Source organism: Ambystoma mexicanum, chromosome 6q (assembly GCF_040938575.1).
Source record: "Ambystoma mexicanum isolate Mex_15411 chromosome 6q, UKY_AmexF1_1, whole genome shotgun sequence".
NCBI lineage: Eukaryota > Metazoa > Chordata > Amphibia > Caudata > Ambystomatidae > Ambystoma > Ambystoma mexicanum.
The window spans coordinates 1641130276-1641153597 of NC_090937.1; positions in this window are offsets into that span (position 1 = coordinate 1641130276).

Sequence of the window (23322 nt, forward strand, 5' to 3'; positions counted from 1 at the left end):
GAGTGGCCTATCTACAAATTCAGGATTACCTTGAAACTAACCTATTACTAGGTACTCGCCAATCTGGCTTTCGTCCCCAACATGGGACGGAAACAGCCCTTGTTGATCTCAAGAGCCAGATAGACGAAATTAAAGATAAAGGGAGGGCTGCCATCCTGCTTCTCCTCGACCTCTCCGGTGCCTTTGACCTGGTTGACCACAAAATTTTGTGCAACCACTTATCATCGGCAGCACACTTCTCCCACTCAGCGGTCACATGGATCCAATCCTTCCTGGACAATAGGACCATGCGAGTCTTCTCACCCATAGCAGCAGCCGACCCTATTCCCATTACCTGCGGTGTCCCACAAGGATCGTGTGTTTCACCCACTTTGTATAATATATTTACAAAGCCCCTATTCGATAAACTGGACCATCTGGGTGTCACCTACACCAACTACGCAGTTGACACCCAGATACTCCTCACTTTATCAGGCAACTACAACGCGGACGCCAACAGGATCGGCGAAGTCTTCTCCATCGTTCAGGCATGGATGGCCACACATGGCCTCTGCCTGAACGATGACAAGACTGAACTGCTCCTTGTCGGCTCACCCAACACTATCCGGAATCTCAGCCCGAGCTACTCTAGCTTCATCATCGACGGCAACACTATTCCCACTGCCAAAAGTGTAAAAACTCTTGGTTTCTATCTCGACACTAACACCAACCTCGCCAAACAAATTAATATGACTGCCTCAGCCACTGCTTACACTGGGAAACTAATCAGAGCCTGCAGACCTCTGATATCCCCCAACAATTGCCTTACTCTAGCCAGAGCACTTATACAATCCAAACTGGATTATTGCAACAGCCTGTATGTAGGTGCCAATAAAACGGTTGTCAACAAACTGCAAGTCCTACAAAACAACGCACTCCGTGCCGCCCTTAATATTCCCAGAAGAGAACATATCTCAGCCACAAGAATCACATGCAAATGGCTTTCCATCCAACAAAAAATAGACCTAAAAACTATCTGCCTCACCTACAAAGCTCTTAACCACCTGGCCCCACCTTATCTAACCGATAAATTCATCTTAAGACAGAATATTAGAACCACCAGATCCTCTAATACACTACAACTGACAGTGCCCAAATACTCCCTCAAAAGAGCCGGTGGCTCCAGTTTCCCAGTTCTAGCCTCACAATTATGGAACACTATTCCATTGGACATCAAATCTACCCCTACATTTCAACCTTTCAGAACTAAGATCATCACCTGGTTACTTAACAATTAATTAGCACTGTATGTATGCATGTCACTAATTCTACTATAACTGCTCTCATAACTGATTTTGTAACTATACTTATGCTGCACAATTGTACAAATGTTCCTACCTATGCCTGTAACCTGATGCTTAAGCGCCCATATACCTCTGGGTCAGGAGCGCTATACAAATAAATAAACAAACAAACAAACAAAGCATACCACTGTGGAGTAAAGTGCACTTCTCTCTTAGTGTATCATAGGGTTTGATCTGCATCCTCACACGTGAAGACCTGCTCTGGGTCTGTCATAAGGGGTCCAAAAATCACTGGCATGATACCCAAGAAAGGCAGCACAGTCATGGACGGTGATTTAAGAATCTCTGGGGCTCAAGGGAACAACCCGAGAAAAATGTGTCTGACTGACAAGCAGAAAGTGGTCCCAAAACTCTGTGAAGATTGGAGTTGGCTCCCTGCGTTTTTTGCTAATCAGAGCCGAAGGCAGGGTTTGATTGTTTGTTTGTTTGTTTATTTATTTGTAATGCGCGCCAGACCCGGGAGTTTCAGGGTGCAGAAGAAACATGAATACTTTCAGTTTAGGGTTACAGTTATATACATACAATAAGCAAAATCAATACATCTTTACAAAATTTTGCAATAATGTACAACATCACAAGGGCATTTGCAATTCAAGATAACGAATCATAGTAAAAGGAGGGTAAATGGGGTGCATAAGTGGTCGTTTTCTTTGAGCCAATTAGTGCAGTTATGCTTGAAATTCAGATAGGTTTGGTCTGCCCTCAGGGAAGGGGCTATGGAGTTCCAGAGCTGTTTTAACTGGGAAACTACTCCCCCCGGCGTTAGTCAATTTAAACCTTGGTACAATCAGACAATTTGTGTTAGCCGTTGTAGTGGGCCGGCTGGAAGATTTTCTAGTGAATGGGCCTCATTACAACCCTGGCGCTAATGGGTTAACGGCGCCGTAAAAGGCTATGGTGCCGTTAACCCATTAGCGCCTGATTACGAGGTCCCTTTGCGGGACCTGACCTTAACGGCTGGTCTACACCAGCTGTTAAAGTAGGGACCTGCAAAGGGACCTTGGTGCTAAGTACGGTACCGCAATTTGCGGTAACGTACTTAGTGCCTTCCCCATTCCCATTGAGCTCTATTGGGAAGGGCCATGGAGGAAGGGGGAATTACCGCCCCGCCAACCTTGTAATGGGGTGGTAATTCGCCCTTTCTCCATGGGGGGATCGGTAAGTTACCGGCATGGACCATGGTACTATTAGCACCATGGTTTTCCGCCTGGGTTGTAATGAGGCCCAATCTCTCTATGAGATAGCGGGGTGCAGCGTTATTTAGGCATTTGTGTGTTAGCGAAGCAGTTTTTAGCAGGCTTTTGTCTCTGGTAGAGAGCCAGTTATTCTGTCTCCTTGCCTCTGAGTTGTGATCTTTTCTATTTATGCCAAATGCTGCTCTAGTGGCATTATTCTGGAGAATCTGAATGTTGCTGAGAGTGTACTTACTGGCTCCAAGGTATAGGGAGTTGCAATAGTCCAATTTAGAAAAGATTAGAGCTCTGGCCAGAGTGGTACAGCTATTGTTAGATAGGAAGGGTTTACCGGCTCTGATAAGCTTGCATGTGGATGTAGAGGCCGAGGCCATGGAGTTAACCTGTTTGGTAAAGGAGAGGGTGGAGTCTAGATAAAAGCCTAACGTTATTACCTCTTTAGCAACATTAATAGTGTTGCCATCGATATTAAAGGAGGTGTATTTGTGGCCCAGTATTAAGGTTGGAGGCAGATCTGAGAATGATGAGCTCAGTTTTGTCATCATTCAGGCATAGACCGTGGACATCCATCCATGCCTGGATGATGAGGTAGATTTTATTCACCAAGGCGAAATCCTTGTCATAATCCCCAGTAAGAGGTATGAGAATCCGGGTATCATCTTCATAGTTAGTGTAGGTGATACCAAGAAGGTCCAGATCATCGAAAAGTGGCTTAGTAAATATATTGTACATTTTGGGTGAGACACAGGAGCCCTGTGGCACTCCACAAGTGATGGGAATGGGGTCTGCTGCTGCTGATGACGAAAAGACTCATAGTCCTGTTGCTCAGAAAGGATTGAATCCAGACTACTATGGCCTCCTGAGAGAAGTGGGCTGCTGAGTCAAGGTGATTGCATAGGACCTTGTGGTCTACCAGGTCGAACACAGCAGAGAGATCAAGAAGGAGTAGTAAGGCCGATTTCCCCTTGTCCCTAAGCTCGTCGATCTGGGCCTTGAGATCTATTAGTGGCGTTTCGGTGCCATGTTGAGGCCTGAAATCTGATTGGTGGACTCATAGTAGCTTGTTGTGCTCTTAGTACTCCTGTATCTGGAGGTAGGCCACCCTGTCTGGAATTTTAAGTAAAAATGGTACATTGGTAATAGTCCTATAGTTGGTGGGTATAGTTGGATCTAGTGACTGTTTTTTGAGGAGATGGAGTACCCAAGACTATTTTAAATTGCTAGGGATGGTGCCAGTTGAGAATGAGGCATTGATTAGCTTAATTATGAAGGGTGCAAGGTCTCTGGTTTAATGATTTGGGTGGGCATTGGTCTCCCTGACAGTTTGAAGGTTTGAGAGAGAGGATGATTTTTTCAACCACACAAATTCAGACTTTAGCAAATCTAAAGCATTGTCGTGGTTTGTAGGGGGCATGGGGATGCTAGCAGGTGTGATTATATTGGTAAGCTTTGTTTTTTTTTTAGCAATCTTATCCTGCAGTGTGGATACTTTATTAGATAGGGCCTTCAGTATGTTGGAGCACCCGACTTTGTCCTTTACACAGTTGTCTGGCACAGGGATCGGGGCTTCAAGTTCTTTGAGGATTACAAATAATTCCTTTGTGCTTAAATTTGCTTGCAGTATCCTATTTCTGTATGTTTCCTGCTTGGTGAGAAGTATTTCGTTCATATAAAGAGATGAGATATTGATGTGGTAGGTTCTGTTTTCATCTGAGGGTGTCTGCCTCCAAATGACCTCACATTTTCTTTTTTCCTTTCTCAGGGTTTTGAGGTGTGGGGTGAACCAAGAGTTCAGGTGTGCTTTAGGGTTACTTTCTTTTTTCTCATTTTTAGAGGGGAAATGGAATCTAAGGCTTCAGTCATAGTTGTATTGTATACGTTGACTAAAGTAGTAGGATCATTGGTATCTGGTAATGCGTTAAGGGTTGGTAATATTAAGGGTAGGAGTATATCTGCCGTGATGTTTTTTTTATTCCTCGTTAGGGTTGGAGGGTCAGAGAGATTGTTTTTGGTTGTGAGAATTTTAGCTGCTAGAGTGAATACTACAAGATAGTAGTCTGTCTGTAACTGTGGAGTTATGACAGTGATGGATGCACTGCAGTTGTAATCTGCCACCCAATTAAGTGTTCTTCCTTTGTCATGTGTAGGAAGTGTCACTCTTTGAGTGAGGCCAAGTTCAGTAAGGACATTGGCAATTGTTGCTGCTTGCTGGTCTTTGGGATCATTGAATCCCAGGTTGAGATCGCCTAGCAAAAGTACTTGCAATGTGTATTTTAGATTGTCGGATAGAATGGAGGAGATGTCTTCCTCAAAAGCACCAATGGGGCCTGGAGGTATGTATATTAGATGAATGGTGAGCGTTTGGGAATCAGAGATGGGTAGTTTAGCAGTGAGGGTTTCACAGGATTATAGCATCGAGTACATACACGAGTACGGAATCTTTGCTGTGTTCCTTGATGCTCCAGGGGAAGAATTCAGTCTATGGATACTGTACTGGTACATGAGAGGCTTTGTCAAACTCATGAGAGATATTTCTGCTGTCCATGCACTTAGCTCGCAAGCTTTAGTTTTACCCCAGGAAACTTGTGCCCTCGAGCCCCTAGCTTGGGATGGATATTTGACTTTCACGCAACCAGCCACAAATACACTAGGGGGTGGACCTTCGAGGGTTTTGATGACGGCTATTAGGAACACCTCAGGATTTATGGGATAAAGTATCCCAGGGAGCACCAGGAGTGTCTTATTAGTACAATTGACTTCAACTAGAGATAGTAGAGAAAGACACATATTGACCATCAATAGCCATTGGCATCCTTCCCATTCTGCATTAATGGACTTCGTTCTGGTAATTAGTGATATTCTAGAATCCTCTAAAAGTAGTTATTGCGGGGGACCGAAACGTGAAATGCCTGGCCCCTGAGGGTATGCAGAATTTGGGGTTTCTAATGATTGGGGCTACCAAGAGAAACAGAGGGAATATGGTGTAGTTTGGTGAGAGCTTTGCACAGCGTGGGTCCTGCATATACTTAACAGCCAAGTAAAAGGGGACATTCCACCGGGTTCCACTTGGCATAGAGACGCCTCTCAATCTTAGATTGATTATGTTGCTCTCTCAATCAACTTGTTTGTCTTCCATTGCAACTTCACAGTTCTCAATCATAATGCTAGTGCTCATTCAATATTGAAAACCTTCTGAATGTACCTATTAAACCACTGATCCAATCTATATGCACGAACATCACCATTAGCACAAAGAGATTTGCATTTCTTGGACCCAGAGGGCATTTAAAACACTAAGGGCCTCATCACGAGTTGGGCGGTATCCCAGCGTAATATCCACCAAGTGCTATTTACGTTAATGCCGGGATTTGTTGTGTTAACAGCGCAAGATCAAGAGTTGGTGTGCACACGATCCTGGCCTTAACGCAAATAGCGTCCGGCAGAAACAGTTCTTACGAACCCTAAAATTCAGCGCTCATTGCAGGCTGTCGTGCTACAGCGATATTAGCAGGTGCTAATAGCGCGCGGGAAATAAAGCAGTGGCCATTTCGGAAATCGCAATCTGCCCAAAATCGCAGTCCGTGGTAGCCATCCACCAGTGAAAATCCTGCAAAATTTCCCAGGAGCATACCAGGGGCAAGTCTGCATCGCACAAGGTCAGAAAACCCAAGTTCTCTGACCAGGAACTAACTATTCTTACGGAGGAAGTCATGGGCCATCAAGATGAGCTGTACGGGCCACAGCAGCGTAAAACCAGCGCATAGCGGTGCACACAGATTTGGAGACTAGTCATCCAGAGGTGACAGTGGTGGGCCGTGTGCCCAGGGTCGGGGAGGACTGCCAGAAGCAGGTCAATGACCTGCGGGTCCATGTCCGTGGGCTCCTGGCCCAGCACAGGAGTGAGACAATGGGGACTGGAGGACCACCAACCCCAGAGCTCACACCATGGGAGGAGCAGATGACCAACCTGATTGACATGGGTACAGTTGAGGGAGTGGGAGGAGCGGACCTATGCACTGGCACCCAGGAGGTTGCAGGTGAGAACTCCCCTCATGTAAATGCATTATTGTGTCTGGCCCACCCCTCCTTACCCAGTGTGCATGTTAGTGGTTGCAGTGCATGTCATGCACGGCAGCCATCCACGAGTGGGCCCTTCTACCACCGTACCCTATCGCCCCCAGGTATCCAGAGTACCCTGAAGTACCTCCAATGTATCAATGTAAGCACCAAGGAAAACTGATCAATGGTCTGGCCACAGCAAGGTGATGTGAGCGTGCATTTCAAAGACCCCCCTCTCCCGTACGGCACCATTGGAGTTGTACATTCACATCAGACATCTGAAGATGCAACAACAACATGTCTGAGCAGTGTTCCTGCCCTATAGCACGTCCCAGCAATCCCAAAATAGTGAATAACAAACATGTAATGGTCAAGCATGATACAAAAAGTGCCCTTACCTACTGTAAAGTATGAAATGCATGATACAAATGTAAGTTGCACTCTCCTCATACCAGACCCTATGTACCCCACTGGCATGCAGCATTCATTGCAGGGCAGCAGTAACGGAGAAGAAGCAGGCCTGTCCACAGGCACGCCCATCGACCAGCACCACCACCCCGAGAAGGGAGCAGCCTGACGAAGCACTGCGTAGGACACACCTCAGCTCACCCCACCACAGCCCAGTCAGACTAGCTCAACATCCCCAGGCCACCAGGGTATCACCTCCCCAAACGCACTTTAGCCAGCAGGGAGTTGTAGGATGTGAAGGTAGCCACCAGTGGGACAGCCACCGAGGACGGGCACACATCCTCTGAAGAACCACATGGTCCACCGGTGTCCTAACCTATCCAGAGTGTCATTCTGGAAATGGCCAAACCGCAAGGGACCCCAGAGAAAGTTGGAGTAGAGATACACACTCCCCATGTCCCTGCACATGGATGTCGTGCCCATACACCATTGGCCGATGTGGACATCCCCTCCTATGGGTCACCTTAAGGCAGCCCCTCCCACCACGTCAGCCACACGAGAACGGCCGACATGTCCAACGACAGCTCCCCTACCACCCCGCATAGACATGGCAGGCCGGTGAACACCACCCTGACAGACACAGATTCATGGGAGCTGCCGTAATGGGACAGCTGGATGTAATTGAGGAACGTCAGAGGAGAATTGAGGCCATGGCGGGTGTGCACAACCGGGCCACATAAAGGCAATTAGCTGTGCTATGCAGGGGTTGCAGCCAAGGCATGGCACGGGACAATGCCTGCACACGTAGAGTGGTAGAGGGGTGTACCGCGGCCCTCAGTGGATTTGGGCAGGGAGTCTGGGAGCTCTGCGAGGTTCAATCTGCTCATGCAGAGAAGATGCTGGAGTCCAACAATCTCCTACGCCAGCAGCTGTAGTTGGCTGGTACATTACCATCAACCTCCAGGACACCCACAGAGGGATCCCTGCAGGGCTCACCCAATCAACATTTCTGGCCGCTCACCATAGGGACCCGTAGATGGAAAGCGTCAATGTCCATCATAGAGGACAGTGCACATTTGGGCTGAGGCCCAGGCAAATGAACACACATGCACTGTTTTGCGATGTTGGAGGGGGTAGGGGAAATGTGTGTTGGGGTGTTGGAGGGGGCAGAGGGGAATGTGTTTTGGGGTGTTGGAGAGGGCAGGGGGAATGTGTGCTGGGTTGTAGGAGGGGGAATGTGTGTTGGGGTGTAGGAGGGGGCAGGTGGGAATGTGTGTTGGGGCGTTGGAGGGGACGGGGGAATGTGTGTTGGTGGGCTGCTGGGGGAGGGTGGTTTGTTCATTGCATAATCAATCCTGTTCATACTGCGTTGAATGCTTGGACATTTGGACATTCATGATTGTGTTCAAGTGCTCTTTATTTGACAAGTGAAGTAAGTGACAAGTACGCATCCACCAGATACAAAATCTTTTTCAATCAAGGCCTGTCTGGCCAACCTACCCTCCCTCACCACATCCCTGTGTGCATTTGCTCCAGCTATGTGCGCAAGCTCATCATCACTCCCTTCACCAGGTGGCTGGCCATCAGCATCTGGAAGGCAGTGGCACATGCCTGCTGCAGCAGATGGTGTGCAGCATGGCACAAGTGAGTACCATTTTCATCAGTGCCCCTCCCGTACGGTCTAGGCACCGGAAAGGTGCATTTCAGCAATCCAGGGTGTGTGGGCCATGGGTGGGTCTTTTGTAGCCCTCTTGTGTGCATTGCTTCTACCTGGGCCCTTATTGCTGTCTCCTCCTTGCTCCTAATGGCTACATGGTGTTAGGGAGTGTGTGTGGGCAATGGGTGGGTCTTTGTAGGCCTCTTGTGTGCATTGCTTCTACCTAGGCCCTTATTGCTGTCTCATGTGTTCTTTTACCTCCAACATTTGGCCGGGGGTATGTTTGGTGGTATTACAGCCGGTTTTCTAGCGCTAGGAACACCAACGCTGTACTTATACTGGCCCTGCAATATCGCGTTTGGTAGCCGGTGCTATTACAGTGGGCGGTATTACAGCCGGCTGTATTTGCGCCGGCTGTAATAGCATCACCGGGATTTGCAGTCGTGATCCGGCGGAGCAGTAGTGGCAGCGCTAATACTGTTTCTGCCGGAATTAAGGGCTACCGCCCAACTCGTGATGAGACCCTAAATCTAGATTCAATCTGGTAGAACAATGCCTTTCATTTTAAGACTGTACCTATCTCAGTAGAGATGTTTCAACGTTTTATTGACCAAATGGCGTCAAGGATATAAAACAGCGGGTGTTTACCTATACGTCTATAGGTCTAGTCATAGTGCAGAAATACAAGACAGGAATAAATGAATGCAAGCTGGTATTAGAAGGGTCTAGCCTAGTGAACTTTACTTGAAACATAAGCTTGAAGCAATAAGGAAGCTCAAGCAGAGTTATAAAAACGAGTTGATGGTTTTTCAAGGACGGAGAGAACATGCTTAATGTAGTAATGGCGAACGATGGTAGGGACTTCTGGGCTATGGTTAGGGGTAAGGAAGGGAACCAAGGGGAAGCTCCAACTAATCCTACTGGAGGACAGGATTGCTCAGCACACTTCAGGTAATTATATCTAACTTTGCTAACAAATAAATGGCAAGAGGAATTTGAGGGCTCTTGGCAGGTTAATATCTCTGTGGAGCAAATTCATAAAGCGATTTTATCAGCATGTAATTCATGTGCACCCTGCCCTAATGGCCTCTCCAATAGGGTACTCAAATCTGATCCCGGGAACTGGGCTTTGGTCCTATTTGTATTATTTCAAAATATTTTGGAAGGTAAAAAGCTTCCAGTAACCTGGAAACATTTGAGTATAGTTCCAATTCATAAAAAAGAGGACCGATTAAGCCTATCCTTACTGGAAGAGGGGGCGTGTTGGCCCCCTGCCTATTCAACCTATACTTAGCAGACTTGGGGAATACTTGGCCAAGGCATCATTTGAGCCTCTGGGATTAGGTGAGTAGAGATGCTAATGGCTGAGTTACGCCGGCGATATCATATTATTCGATTGGACTTAATTAGGCGTGGCAAAGGCTACTATCGAAGCCTGCTGAATATAAGACAAACAGGCTGAAGGTAAACCCCACAAACACTAGTATTATGTGCTTTGTGGGAGGTATGAATAAACCAGCAAAATTATCTTGGTCGCTGGGAGGGAAAATATTGGTTGTTGAACAAACAGTAAAGTATTTGGGATTTAGGCTCGCTAGCACCACCCTTAGGTCTCTATGTTCTAATTCTTTATTCAGGGATTCAGGGGTAGTCACTGGAAGGCCTTCCAAAAGGGCATTGGCGCCATCCAGCTGGGAGAGGCACAAGGCTTGGACAGAAAATCTGAAGTTGTTTTCTGGGTTGAATGGCTTGATTTTCCTCAGGAGAGAAAGTTGGTAACAAGCAGTTTGTGTCTTCCTTGCTATGTGCTGTTTGAACGTGAGATGTCTGTTGATGTCGAAACCAAGTGACTTGGTGCAGGTGGCCAGTTGGGATGTGAAGCCTTGAGGTTCATAGCAGAGAGCCAGGTGCATGTGTCAGTGTGTTCCGTTTTGTTGGTCAACAGTAGGAAAGGTAAGGTCAAGGTAAGTCCATTGTTTTTGGCAGGAGAGTCCTATCTGACTCAAGGTTCAATATGTCCCCCATTGTGGGGAAGTTTGGGCAGTCAGGTAAGTCACTGTCACAACACAGAACACATTAGATATAATAAAGAATTGTTTACATACCACTTCCTGTGGTTGTGCTTTTTTCCTTCCTCTCCTATCCTATACCTTACACTACATTACTTATTCCCTGCACCTATAACTATAGTTCTTACCCATGTGTGTCGCAAAGGCGGGTGAAATCACCCGATTTTGTTTTTGGCTGGTGAGACGTCTATTGGAATGAATGGGCGTGCAGGAGGCTTGGCGGGTGAATCAGCCCTTTACAAGGCGGGTGACACCCGCCAAAGCGTGTGAGTTGAGAGGTATGTATAACTGCATATCAAAAAAGGCCCCTTTGGCCCAGGGGTTATACACATCCATCCCGAACTTTGAGAAAAGCGTGATAATGCTGCTGTCTATATCAAGATAGGAAACAGAACCCTGAGGGAGAGAAGGATAGGAACATTTGCCCTTAATTGTATTTCTGGTGAAAAGGCCATCTTCAAAATGATGGAAACACCCTGTACACTCCCATGCTGACTCAAAAGGAACCACTCTCTGGAATTGGCAGGGGTTAAAAGATCCAGACAGACCATGAGCTTACCTACTACTGCATCTTGCTGCCCCAAATTTACTTCACCTGGGTCAAGCACATCCAAATCCACCCGACAGGGTCCAATAATCTCTGACCTAAACTATTTACAAATGGGGGGAGGAACCGGCAGTGGGCTTTAGAGATGCCACCCTGCCTCTCTGGACTTGTTTCTGTGGTTGTTCCAGGCCAGAGGATCTCGAGTGTGCCTGCAACAGCTCCCCTGTGGACGGTCCTAGTACTGTCCCTGCCGAAGGGGCCATAAGGCTGAGGGAAGGCATCACAGGAGGTAACCTGCTCTAGGTGTTTCCTCTTGGGGCTTTCGATCCAGACCTAGAGGCCATATTGCCCTCCCCAGCCCCTACGGTTTCGCTTGCATGAGTGGGATTACTGTGATTACTAGAAGTGAACGCCTGGGAGATTGAGAAATTCATGGACTGAGTAAGGGCCGCCAATTTCGGGGGAAGTGCTTTATCCACTGCCTGGGACAAAAAAGAATTAACAAAGGATATAAACTGCCTCAGGCTATAATTCATTCTCTAAGACCTCATTCTCTTCCTCCTAATAAAGGGTCCCCCTTGTGGACCTTGTGATGAATCCTGCAGAGTACTCACAAAGAGCCTACCTAAGGTCTCCTCCAAGGTGCCCAGGGTAAGGCAGTCCCTTCCTGATCCTGACCCGGAGTGTGGCAGGCGTGTTTCACGTGTGGAGGTGCTGCCAGATCCAGTATTTGTTTGTGTTGTTGCAGAAAGGAGGCGCCAATTGCATAAAACACCCTGCCTGATACAGAGCGTCGCAGAGTGTGGCAGGAGTGTTTCACGTGTGGAGGTGCTGCCAGATCCAGTATTTTTTTTGTGTTGTTGCATAAAAGAGTAGCCAATTGCACAAAACACCCTGCCTGACGCTGAGCGTAGCGGAGTGCGGCAGGCGTGTTTCACGTGTGGAGCTGCTGCCAGATCCAGTATTTTTTTTGTGTTGTTGCAGAAAGGAGGCGCCAATTGCATAAAACACCCTGCCTGATGCAGAGCGTCGCAGAGTGTGGCAGGACTGTTTCACGTGTGGAGGTGCTGCCAGATCCAGTATTTTTTTTGTGTTGTTGCATAAAAGAGTAGCCAATTGCACAAAACACCCTGCCTGACGCTGAGCGTCGCGGAGTGTGGCAGGCGTGTTTCACGTGTGGAGCTGCTGCCAGATCCAGTATTTTTTTTGTGTTGTTGCAGAAAGGAGGCGCCAATTGCATAAAACACCCTGCCTGATGCAGAGCGTCGCAGAGTGTGGCAGGACTGTTTCACGTGTTCCTCGTGGGCCATGTGGACGCGTGGATAATGGAGAAAAGGACCGGCATCCCTCTAACGCGGGCCCAAGTTAAATGAAGCGGCAGTGAACTTTCAATGCTTGCCGTAAAAACACACGCCAGGATCGATGCAGCTGCCGCCTCAACGTGGGAGCCCAAAAGGTGTAGGACAATGGAAGTAAGTGTTGGGGCTGAGGGGGGAGAGGGGGACAAGTGGGCTTAGTTGCTCTTGCATCGACTTCGGGTTGTAAGCTAGTCACACCCCGATCTATACCCATAACAACTGTAAACTAACCTTGTACTTGAATCGAGGAGGAGGGCTTCTCCCCAGAACTCCTCAGCTCGCCCAGTCTTGCATTTGATCTATGCTGGCCGACACAGCCCCCGTGAGCGAGACAAACAATGACGCTCCCCGCAAAATGTATGAACTAAACTGTGCGACAATGCTGAACTTAGCGAGTGCAAATAACCTTTCGGAAACAGTCACCCTGGGGCGATGCACTAACCTCACAAGTCCAGCTAGTCCTGTCAGTCCTGTCAGTCCACATGAATACACCAGCAGTGATACTCCAAAAATTAGTGGAACAAATTCCTCCCCAGGTATCTGCAAACTGTCTGCCGAGGGCGTCAACATCCCACTGAAAGGAAGCGAAATTGCAGCGGAGCTCGCTCAACCTACAACGCAAGCTCCAGACATTCAGTCCCTAAAAAAGCTTGCATGGACAATCATCGAACAGTGCTCCAAATTAAACAACAAAAGGAAGGAAACACTACTATACCAAAACAAAAATCCTGAAACTGACATATGTGGCGAGTTTCCTCGGCTTGTAGACAATTCATGCACCTCGCTGGGGGGAAGGGGGTCTCACCATAGCTGCAGTAAATGCCAAAGTAAGTGATGCAGCTAAGGGAGTAGGGGTCATCAGCCTCGTGAGCAGTACTCTAAAGGCGTCACTTGAGAAAGACGCTAATAAACACAATGAGCTCGACTCAAGAACTGTGGGAGGATGGAGGCGAATTCGGAGCTCCAAACTCCCAAATCGACATCGTTCATGCTCCCACTAGCAATAGTCGCTGCAACTCAATTGTGTTAGTGGATCAGGTGATCCGAGACCTCGTGAATCTAAATGCCAAGATGGCTCCATCAACGGCGATGATGAAACTCACGACAAAAGAAGTTGAAAAAATGATGAGCCGTCCAGACGTGCTTGAGGCATCTTTGATAAATGTAGCAGATACAACTGAATGTCTTGGCAAGTACGAACTTGAGACAACAGAGCCCACCAGGTGGGTGACGCCAGAGCAGACAAAGCTAGCGAGGAAATGGCAGAGAATCGAAAAAAGCTCAGGCAATGAGTTCCAATACTCATAGAAACGGTTTAAAAGAACCACGCCATAAGACAGTGCTGAAATCATAGAGCCTGCAGTACCATCTTTGAGCAATTTCAGACCCACTGACCACATAGCAAAGGACTATTCATCTCCCTCCCGTCCTACTCATCTGAATCGGAGACCATAAGAGAACCAGTGAGGAACCACAAACGACGGGATACAAAGGGTGCAAATGGGAGCGCGAATTACAGTAATCTTTATATTAATGTGATTATTGAAAAGGTGATCAACGAGCTGCGACCCAATCTGATGTCAGCAACATCAATTGCGGTCAGCCCACTGACCAAATTATTTGAGCAATTGAACGACAACTACAGAGACCAAACTACATTGATAGCTGTCTTAAATACAAAAATTGTGAAACCTGAGATGAACTTGATTGAAATGGCCAGCCAAAATTCAATGATATGGAGTAATAACGATCTCTCGCTGACAGTTTTGAAAGATGCATTGTAAAACAACAGAGAAGATAAAAATCTATTGGCCGAAGTAGCCCGAGAAGCCATAGCAATCTTGAAAAAAGAACGAGACAAAAAAGTAACTGTAAAAAAACAACATTGACCCAGGGTTTTATCAATCGGCAAATGGGCGGACTAGCACCAATACACTGGAGCCATGTTGTTGTTGCAACCCTGGATGAAGAATGCATGAAAAAGCACCTGTGCCGAGGAGAACAAATGAACCAAATGCAAACATATGCAACGGGCAGTGTAGCTCGGGCGGGGAGACCAGTAGTCCAATTCTGGAATCTCCCTGCATAGATCTAAATAAGAATGCACCCGAAGTCACTCAAAATGTAGGGCAGCCCTCAATCACACTTGACGAGACAACCCTTAAGCCTCCCGAGATGGAGAAAGAAACTTGGACTTCCCAAGGATCGTTGGCAGAGCCCTCGGTTCTGACGATTACTGAGGGGCCATCAAGGGATAAAGTGAAACCAGAAGCATTGTGCTCACGCAAGAAACAAAAGAGATCGAATGGTTTGACATATTCAAAAAACCACAGGCACCACATAAAGTTGCAACCTCAACCAAAATTGAAAATGCCCTATTGAAACAGGGCAAGTGTAAAAAAAAAAAAGTAAAAACATGGCTGCTCCAAAACACAAAAATTCAAGAAATGCATCAAACTTCTCCAGGAATATTAAATCCTTGAATGTCAAGATTTATAATGCAGAAGCAAATCGAGACCACATTTCAAATAAACCTAATGATGACAAAAAGAGAAACATCACAGAGGTGAGCCATGCAGCGCCTGACGAAAATGTGGGAAAAAATCCAGCACTAACACAGGCAATGATGAAGATAGAGTTGTTGAATTAATGAACCTGTCAACTAATAGAAATCCTGATGAAGATCACAACGTTCAAATAAATGAAGGAAAAGCAGGACAGTCCAGTCCTCTTCAACAAATATGCATGAAACTCAGAAGGAGATCTGTGATGAAGAAAAAAATGTAGAAAATGTGCGACAGATGGGCTCCGAGCCCCCCCCCGTAAAGACACTCGGTTCGCTGAATGAAGCGAAAAAAGACACTACAGTGGATAAACCATCAGAGAATGGGAAAGCCAATTGCATGAGAAGGAGGAGGGTGATAATGTTGCATTGACCCAAGAAAAGTGGTGGAGGCTGCCCTGTATTCAAGAACTTATCCAGCTGCAAAAAGATTTTTATACTATTGAAGAGAAGCTCAAGATGAGCTTAATCAAGATCGAGACAGTGTATCGCGAGAAAGGTAATAACACATCACCATCGAGAATGGGTGTCTCAGACCTGGGCAAGAATGAAGCCATTATTCAAACTCATCAGAGACAAAACTTGAAAATGTATGAATTGCAAGCTCTCCAGATGACCAGGAGCTGGAGGGATGAATTAGGCAAGACTGATTCCAACAAGGAAAATAATAAACCTACCATGCACCCAACAGATAACAGCTACAGAATTCTGGTCGGACAGCTAGACAACACAAATGGAGGATCAATATTAAATCGAAGCTTGGTGATGCAGTTTTTTCACTTTATCCCTGCACTACGAGCTATCAAAGGTACGGAACTAAAGCAAGTTGAAATCCTGGACGATGTCAATCGCGAAAGAGTAATTCTACAAATCGATTCAAATAAAAAAGTTCAACTTGTGATGATGTGTGAACGACAGATATTGGAAGCTGGCTTTCAGGTTTATGGGATTGACAGTATTCTGAAAGCTACAACAGCTCTCGAGTTGTAATTGACCTCCCACATGCCGGCGCACACAGAATCATCAAAATGCACATGGTCATCAAAATGCTCATAAACCTGATGTCACAAATCACAAAAGACAAATTGACTCTCAAATAGCTTCAGGTGCAGAGGAAAGGTCTTCAATTGTGGAGTCCACGGTGATACCCATTGATCTGAAAATTAAAAAAATAAAAATCACAGTGGAGAACTTGACAGATAACTCGCCTGTCGCTCCTACACCAGAGGCTCAGAGTCTAAACACAAGAGAAGTTGAATCTTGGGCCTGGATAGCTCGATCTCTAAATGAGACCAGAACAAGCTAATGCCATGAAGCCCTTAATCCGGTGGTTCTAGCCTCTTGGAACACCAGAGGATTTACTCACTTAACGTGTTCAGTGGCTAGTGAATTAAGAGCCTTCGACCTGATATGTCTCCAAGAGACCTAGATGTCTAAATGTCCATGCAATGATGGATTTGAAGTAGTCTTAAATCCCTCTGTCCAACATAATAAATGGAGGCTGATGTCTGGGCAACTTATCCTAGTCAACCAGAAAAGTGGGTTCAGCATTAAATCCTGGTGTAATCACTCCCCATATATTCAGAGTGCATTTTAGAGGCAGGTGAACATAATAAACAGAATAAAAAACGTTACATCAGATCAACATATACTGGAACCACCAGGCTGTAGCAAGCCAGAAATCCATAGATGAAGCCGTGGACCTCATCGAATCAATAATGACAACAAACAGCAAACCAAATCTAGTCCTCTGTGGAGATTTAAACATCAGACTAATGGAATTGTCACACCATTTGGATATGAAAGCGACCTGCTCACACAAGAAGATAAATCTCAAAACACCATGGCTAGAGGAAATGGAAGCTTGGAATATGAATATGATGAATGGAAACACCAGTGGAGATATGCCAGCTCGAGAAACTTGGGAAAGAGGAACTCAAAAGTCTGTTCTAAACAACTTTTTTGTGTCCGAAACTATGGTCGATGAGATATCGGCACTAAGGTGAAAAAGACTCTGTAGAGTGATCATAACTTGGTAACCTTAATCAGGAAACAAGAGAACATTCTTCGGAAAAATCAATGGAGACAAAATGTGAGTCTAGAACCAGGCCGCAATCGACTCCGGGTAAGTATTAATGATATCATAGCCCTAGCTGATGAAATAAGATCAACACCCTCCAGTCCTGTAAAGAAACAGATAGACTAGACGTTCTTCGTGGAAGTTTCTAGAGTCCAGACAGTAGGGCCTAAAAAAACGATATATCGGAAACACGGATTTGATCCTCAAGTAGCCCAAAAAAAAATGAACTCAGGAAATGTCTCGGAAGTCTTGAGTCGAGTACTAGTATAGACCGCAACGAGCTAAAGAAGAAATTAAGAACAAACTATACAAATTGGTTAACATCACACAAAATAATCCTCAAGCAAATAGATGCTGAAGCGATGCTTAAGGCACTAACACAAAGAAATTCAAGAGGATTCTGGTCACTCATCAATGAAATGGAATACCCTCAGAAAGCGATTATAATGAATATGGTCACTGAAACTCAATGGAATATCCATTACAACAAGTTGTTCGCAAAAACAAAAAGAAGTGAAGAGCCCCGAATTTGCCACAAGACAGCCGTGGGATATCAAAATTGATAGAGATGACATAATGTGGGCGATTCAAAAAAGCAGTACCTCAAGGGCCGCTGGTCCGGATGCACTTTCCAACCAAATGTTAAAAAGTAATCCAGAGGAGTGGACTGAGTTCTGCGGTGTCCTTTTTAAAAACATAATCCAGGAACGACGAATTCCAGCTTCATGGAAAATGGCGATAATTGGCTGACTCTGTGCAACAACCTTTTTTAAAGATTGGCCAATTATCGCCATTTTCCATGAAGCCCCATAGCACTCCTGGAGAAGATTGGCAAAATATTTGCATCCATACAATTAGCGCAGTTGACCAAATGGATTAAAACATATAAGGCATTTGACGTGCAACAATCTGGTTTTGTTAGGGGAGTCGGAATTGGACTGAATCTCCTCATTTTGAATCTCTTAAAGCTGGAAGTGATCCAAAGTGGGCAGAAAGTTTATCTAGCGTTCAACGATCTGGCCCACACTTTCGATGGTGTTGACCGCGAAATATTATGGGCAAAACTAAAACTCCCTGGATGCCCTCACGGTCTAATACTAGCAATAAAAGAACTGTATTCAGATACCGAAATCCAGATCTGATTAGACCGAGATGGCCACCTCTCTTGTCCAATAAAAACAGCAAGAGGCATGAAACAGGGCTGTCCTCTGGGTGTGACGCTGTTTAATTTCTACATCGCATAGGTCGGTAAAGCGCTAAATGGAGTCAAATCTTTCCCTACAAAATTAAATGGAACACATATCAGATGGCTATTATATGCAGATGATATAGTGCTCCTTGATTTGACTCCCATAGGCTTACAGAGGAAGCTGACCGTAATGTAAATGTAGCCAAGTCCGAGATCCTGATATTGAAAAATCTAAAAGGAACACAAAACAGAAATGAAAAGAACAGATGGACATTGGGAATCGAGGAATTAAAACAAGTCAAATGCAGTAGATACCTGGGTACTTATATCAACTCAAGTATAAACGATGAGCCAATGAAAAAGAAGATTGCTAGCGAATGCAAGCAACTAACAGCACAAGGGGGGTTAATTCAGAAAAAGTACGGCAAATTTTCATATAAACCAGTTGTAAACTTTTATAAGAGCAAAGCAGTGCCGGTGTTAGTTTATGGGGCCGAAAGTATGTTTGGCCGTTCGAGTGAGTTCTGGTTCAGATGTGAAGGTATATTCTGGAAGAGAATTCTTCAACTACCACAGGGATTCCCGACAGGTTGCACATTATATGAAATGAGTCATGAATCAATGAATCAACCCTGAATGCGAGAATGATGTGGAATACCCTGGCACTCTACAGCAAGACCATGTCAGGATTGTCAAACTTATCACAGGCTTCCTCAGAACTAGACTGCCTTTATCCCGAACCCATTCCTCCTCACCTGAATCCTCTGTAGATGACTCGTGTCGTCGCCCCTTTCTCCTTGATGTTTTCTTTTTAGTGAAGAGAAAAGGCCTTCAGCGGTTAGAAGCCACCCTGTCTCTCTGAAGGAACAGGAATGAAAGGGACCCCTTCCCGAAGAAGCCGAGAAGAGAGGAAAAAAGCGGATGCTTAAAAAAAACTCTGAGTGTTGAGTCTTGTTGCAGAGTAGCTGTACTTTAACTCCAGACAAGGGCTGACTCCAGGTAAGTGTTGACTCCAGGTAAGAGCTGACTCCAGGTGTATAGTAACTCCAGATAAGCAATGGGACATGTGACCGCACTTCGGATCACGTGATGAAAGAAGTTGAACGCGGTGTAAGCAGAACATTGGCCATTCGGGATTCCGAAGAAAAGGAAACCCGGATGGTAAGAAGGACGGCTGAAAGTAGCCAGAGAAAACGAAGACAGAAGGAAACCAAGAAAGAGCAGATAAACAGGTAAGAGACGGAAAACCCGAGAGTAGGTTGGAGTAAAGGAAAACGAACAGAAGAGGGAGGAGCCGAAAGAAAGAGGAGAGACTAGCAGGAGGGAACGGAATAAGTGAAAGGGTACAAACGGAAAGCAAAGGCAAACAAGAGGAAAAAACTTCCAGCCGAGGGCTGAAAAGGCAGAATGCATGTAGGGAAAGAAAATAGGAACCGGGCAGAGACCGGTAAGGCAGCGGAACTCAGCAAAGCTGAAAGCAAAGCACTGAGCGGGTTACGGAGCGTTGAGGCAAAAAAGTTGCAACGCAATGAACCACACAAAGGGGTGTGGTTAAATACGGAAGCAGGGGACAGGTAGAAAGAAAGACTAGAAGGACACAACAGGAAGTGAGAAAACCAAGGTGGGACATTCTAATGGCGGTGAAGATGCCATCGGCTTCCTAGTCGCCAGGGAATCCTTCTTGCAAATGGCATGACAGACCACTCTAGAAGCTGACTTACTGCAATTTGAAATAATGATCGACTGTCAAAACCACAAGAAGGAAGCCCTAATACAGAGATGGAGATCCAAATGTAAAAACATTTTAAACCAACTAAACACAGATGAAAAGACACTAATGACCAACGCTTTTGTGGTAAAAAAAAAAAAAAGCAAGACTGGATAGAGATAATCGAGAAGCGATCTGAACATAGATGCATGCAAAATCGACCAATGGAAGCTAAAGGGCTAAATTGTCTATCTAAATATCTCGAAATATTTCCATGCAAGCGTCTAAGAAAACTCTTTATGAAATTTAGTTTGAACTTGTTTTCAACAAAAGAGATCCAAAGGTTACAACAGTAAGTTGGAGTTGATGACCTAAAATGCAGATTCTGCAAAGAACCTGCTGAGACATTGAAGCATTTGGTACTTGATTGTACTGGCCTGAGAGAATTAAAAAAACTACCTAGCAGATGAACTCGAGAAAATAACGACCTATAGTCGTGAAGACTGGTGGATTAGACTGCATAGTAGCGATTGCCAACGCCTAACAGTAGTGCAAGTGCTCGAACAATTGAACAAGAAGCTTCTCGGACACAACGCAACCCTCATTGATGAACACAATAACAAATGAAGAGGAGTAAATGTAAAGCAGAAATGACCTGAAAAAGAAAAGGACTGAAAATATAAATGAAAATGAATGGAACTGGATTAGTTAAATACTATAGTGTGTAATAATAGTATATTTTCTCTTGTTCTCTTTTTTAAAAAAGTTTGTAACAAACTCAACAAAAAAAAAGATCCTGACCCTTGGAGTGGTAGTCGCCAGGAGCATCACCTTGGAAGAGAAGGGCCCTAGAGGAACAGGAGGACTCCCTTGGGTGAGACACAGTATTCGTCTTTCTCAGAGAAGAAATGATCCGCGATAGCAGAATATCTAGTGGCTTGCTGTAAGAGAGAGCTTTTATTTCCCCAGGCTAACTATCTGAATGTAGGTGAAAACACTCATTACTAGTTATGCATTGGGAGTAGGAAAACCCTTTTAAAGTCACTGACATTCATAGAGATGAAAGCTCCTATGCCTGCAGAGGAATATTAAATATGATTTGTTAAATATTATGGATTAAGATTCTAAAAACCATAATTACCCGGTAAAGCCAATCTCTTAATTGAATCCTCATAATTCTCCTTAAGGGATTATAATTAAGGAGAGACCTGAATTTGGTGATGATATTTCTATGAGAAAAGATGATTTGAACATTGTGCACTTCAAGTCCCATAATGTCCAAAGTATTGAGACAAAGAGTGCTACAGAGGCACGAGACAGCAAGTTGCAGCCTAATAGTGTTAATTACCCACACCTAAAAACCCCCCTCAGGTGCAGGTCAGAGAAAGCAGTAAAACGAGGTGAAGTAGTCGTGCTACCTCCACTTTGTAGCAGAATCGAAGCTGTAGGAGAGCAGAGACTCCCGGTATCAAACTGATGCTGGTCCTGAGAGGGTCTCTTCGTCTGGAGACCTTGTTTGCAGAGGTTGCGCAGGGGGAAGCATTGGATTTGGAAGCTTTCTCCCTGAAGAACAATGCTGCAGAGGTCGCGAGACTCGAAGCATAAAGTTTAAAAGCTTCCCCCCAAATGTTGGTTGAGTTCAAGTTGGAATAAAAAGAAGTGAATTGGCACTTTGTTGGAAGACGTGATTTCCTTATTCCTTTGAACTTTTGGTTGGAATCCTGCTTGAATATGGGGAAGGGAAATTCACCTAGATTATAAGGAGAGACAGTTAGCAGGTTCTGAAGATAACCTTTATATCTGTTATATTTGAATGTCCATACATTACCATGCCAAGTTGTTGCATGCACAACTGTGAGGGACAGAAACATTTTGTTCGAGCGTTTCCTTTAGTTCACTTTGATGGCAGGGAAATCCTCATCAGGGTAGGGATAATGAGTTGTCAGAGCAGATTCTTTGACTTTTTCAGTCTGTTTTTTCTATTCATTGTTGAGGCAGCTTTCTAATCTTGAAAAAACCCTTCCTACCGCGGAGCAGCTCGGCAAGGCGAAGAGTGGCAGTCGGAGCAGACTCTTACATTTTCAGTCTGTTTTTCTGTTCATTGTGGAGGCAACGTTCTAATCAACAAAAGCCCCTTCCTCCAGTGGAGCAGCTCAGAGAGGTGAAGAGAGGCAGTGTGAACAGTCTGAGAACTCTGTGTAGACTGTGTGGACACACTGTCTCCATAGTGTAGGTTTTTCCTTTAGAAACTAAAGGGGAGAATGTGTTATATCATATGCCTGGCTCAGTGTCGTAGATTTAAGGCTACAAAGTCCTCCTTCCTGGTGACAATTCTCCTTTTGTCCGTGACCGCCTGTCTTTGGACACACAAGTCCCTGCTTCTGAGGAAACTGGCTCGCTAGTGTGAACTGGTAGACCCCTGTGTCTGCCCCTGGTGCGCTTTACCTTACCTCTGTGTTTCTCATCAGGCATTTGCCTTGAATGAACGTTCACTGTTATAGATAACTGATAATAACTAAAGTAGTGTTGCTCTTAAATCAGTAACTGCAGGCCACTCGAGCCTTGGAGCTGATTTTGATATTATACACTGTGGCCTCAGCACTGAAACTTTCTTGCTTTTAATTTCAGGTGGTGACTGCCGGACTAGGAGCCTTTGAGCCGACCCAGGGACCCATTTAACCGATACTTGTGTTTGCCTTGAATTTATATAATTGGAAATAACTTGCCCGGTGCTATTTTCTAATCGGTAACTGTGTGGTCTGACTTGATGGTCGTGTAGATATGAGATACCTCCGTCCCCAAGTACCACTCGAGCAGGAAAGAATACACTGCTAAAGCAATCTTTGAGGCCACAGGTGTGGAATGTCATCGTCAGCCTGGTACCGGGAAAGCCGGAAGAACCCTTGACTGCTGTAAGGCAAAGGGTTAGAATAAACAATGATGCGTGCAATCAACTAACAAGGTGAGCAACAATAGTGACAATGCAGCACCAACAGCTTACCGATAGGGGTTATGTAGTAAGTGATAAACCTACACAGGCAGCTATGCAGAAGCAACAGCAGGCTGAGATGTTCTGGTGACACTCCGACAACACCTGGGAGGAGTTGGAATGAGGACGTGATCCGTGGTTGATCCTTAATACAGTCTG